General features: G+C 41.6%; 1 protein-coding gene across 19 annotated transcripts in view; it reads left to right on the top strand.

The window, feature by feature from the left end:
- The window catches only part of DLG1 (discs, large homolog 1 (Drosophila)), a 294073-nt gene that overhangs the window by 252702 nt on the left and 38316 nt on the right, over positions 1-3055 (top strand). The gene's annotated exons all lie outside the window — the stretch shown is intronic.

Raw genomic sequence — 3055 nt, 5'->3', positions numbered from 1 at the left:
CCCCCGCGACCCAAGCTCCCAGCTTCTCCTTTTTTCTTCTGGAATTTATTTATCTTCTATAATTGAAACTTTGTAGCCTTGAGCGTAGCCCACGGCAGGGCAGGCGGGAAGCTTGGCTTCCTCCATCGCCGGGGGCAACCCAAGCCTCCTGCTCGCTTCAGATCTGTGGCCGCCGCCATCTTAGTTGGGTTAATTTGCATACTCGCTCCTGATTGGCTGGTGGGTGTGGCTTGAGCTTAGCAGAGGGATGGTTCATTTGCATGTTTCTCTTTTAGTATATAGGACTAGTAGCCCAATGCACGAAATTCATGCACGGTGGTGGGGGGGTGAGGGGTGGGGTCAGACCCCTCAGCCCGCCCTGCACCCTCTGTCATGTTCCAGGACCCTGGCCGCTCCCGGCCTAGGCACAGGCCTACAGGCTTGGGGTGGCCTGGCTCCCGAGGCCCCATTTTATCAAGAGAACAAAGTCGGAGTTAGTTACAGCCCTCACCAAAAACAGTACAAAGCATCTGTGCGTACAACTGCCTCGTTCATGTGCCTGCTTCACCCTACTGAATTACTAACATCCTGCTTCACGTTCAGTGTCTGGCCTGGTGCCAGGGACCAGAGAGGGTTTGCTGAGTGAGTGAATATTGAGTAAGTGAATGAGTGAATGAATGAGCAAGTGAATGAGCAAGCAGCTACGGGGCGGGAACTTCTGCCGCGTTGCTATGGCGACATGGCAGAAGTTCCCGCCCTGCTCCCGGACACCCGACGCCCACCCCGGGAAGTTCCCGCCCCGCTCCCAGTGGCCCGGCTCCCCTCTCCTGGCTGCATAGTTTCCACCCTGCTCCCAGCAGTGGCCCAGCACCCCTCTCCTGGCTGCTTAGTTCCTGCTCCCAGCAGTGGCCCGGCACCCCTCTCCCAGCTGCTTAGTTCCCGCCCTGCTCCCAGCGACCCAGGCCCCCAGCCACTCCTTCAGCAGAGGCCAGGGCAGGCGGGAAGCTTGGCTTCCTCCATCACGGGGGCAACCAAGCCTCCCGCTTGCTCCAGCTCCATGACTGCCGGCCGCCATCTTGGTTGGGTTAATTTGCATATAGTTGCTCTGATTGGCTGGTGGGCGTGGCTTGGGTGTGGCAAAGGTGCGATCAATTTGCATGTTTGTCTTTTATTAGACAGGATAGTTCATTTACTTCAGGTCAGGCTTATGATGTAACAACTTGTATTTTTCTTACTAATAAGTTGGGTTTATACTTATTTTGTTGAGTCTCTATAATTGATAAATATGCCAAATCATATACCTATTTTAGACTTCTATGTGTGGGATGTGTGTGTGTGTGTGTGTGTGTGTGTGTGTGTGTGTGTGTGTAGACGAAGAGTAGAAATATTAAAATATTACAGAGATATGTAGTTATAGTTTCAGGATTTATGACTGTTGTTGGCTATATAGTTAGCAAGATCCAACTATTTAGTTAGATCTTATATTTGGTAGCAACTCCTCTTTTAGCAGTGTAGCCCTGAGCGTAATTTTTTACGTGAAATAGAATAGTCTCCTTTAAATTCAGAAATGCTTACTCTGTGCCTTATTAGGTCAATAAGTAACCTCACATCTTATATATTAAGGTCAGAATTCAGAAAAATTGTTTTATTTCTTGGCTCTTCATATCTCATAAGGCTTTACTGAAAGAAGTTAGTAACACAGCTGACTGATGGAAAGAGATTTTTTTTCATTTTGTATAAAAATTCTATAAGGCTTATTTTTAAAGCCAAAAGCGATATAAGACATATCTTGAGATCTCTACAAATAGCTTTCTTTCAGGAACAGTATTTACAAATAAACAAAATTTAAGTCCTTCAACTATTGAGTAAACAAGATAATGATTAGAAGACAAAGCCATTTTGACTTGTAAATGTTCACTCACTAAATGTTAGTTTGCAGTGCCCTCAGTAAGTGTCGAGACAAAAATTATAAATTTATTATTCATGTCACGGATCCTCAGGATTGCTCTGGAATAGTAAAAAACATAAGTTTTAAATCTATGACTGCTGCTGTGGCCAGGTGTTCAGTTGATTGGAGCATTGGTACAAAGCAACCAATCTATCTCTCTCTCTCTCTCTCCTCCTCTCTCTCTAAAAATTAATAAAAACCTCCTCAGATGAGCATTTTTTAAAAATCTGTGACTACTAAGGTTCTTTTACTATCCCACAGTAAAAACTATATTGCGTAATATAGAAAAAATATAGAAAATGCATTTATTCATAGACTGTTTTGGTAAGTTTTTCTGCTATATACAAACGTAATTGCTATGTTGATATCAAGGATTTATAAAAGGTTAATTTACATGAAATTTTGCAAAATGCATATTGGTATTACAATCTACTTAAAACATTTGTTATATTTTTGTTTGCTTGCTTCTTTTGAATAGGTAACACTTTAACAAGGTACAAAATTCAAAAGATCTAAAAGCTATACCAACTCCCTCTTAAACCCAGGCGGCCATTTCACTTTCATAAGAATAGCTAAGGTTACTAGTTCTTATATATCCTTCCAGAGATACTTCAAAACTGTTTTGTACACTATACTTCGTTAATTTATGTATTTACACAAAAATGTCATTGGAGTCAAACTTAGTTTTTCTATTTCTCACCTTATTTTTAAAATTTTCAGAGCTACAGAGAAATAAGCACAAGGAAATGCAAGAATAGTACAAGGAACACCCACATATCCTTCACCTACTTTCATCAATTATTGACATTTTGCCCCATTTGCTTTCTCTTTTTCATGCTTAATATTTTTTATTGTTGACCCTATTACAGATGTCCCCTATTTTCCTCCCTTTTGCCCTTCCTCTACTCAGGTCTTCATCACATTATAGTCTGTGTCCATGGGCTATGTATATATGTTCTTTGGTTAATTATGTCCAGTCCACCTCATTCCCCTCCTCTTCACATGCTTAATTTTTAGCATATGTGTTTCATGCTAAGCTAATGTTTAAACAAAAAGAAAAAAGGATAAAACCTAGAAAATTGCTAAACTTTGAAGTCTTGTCTTCAGTATAATTAATGGAATTGAGTG

This window comes from Myotis brandtii, unplaced genomic scaffold (genome assembly GCF_000412655.1).
Source record: "Myotis brandtii unplaced genomic scaffold, ASM41265v1 scaffold4, whole genome shotgun sequence".
Taxonomy (NCBI): domain Eukaryota; kingdom Metazoa; phylum Chordata; class Mammalia; order Chiroptera; family Vespertilionidae; genus Myotis; species Myotis brandtii.
The sequence above is the reverse complement of the archived record's forward strand: the minus strand, read 5'-3'. Positions and strand labels throughout refer to the sequence as shown.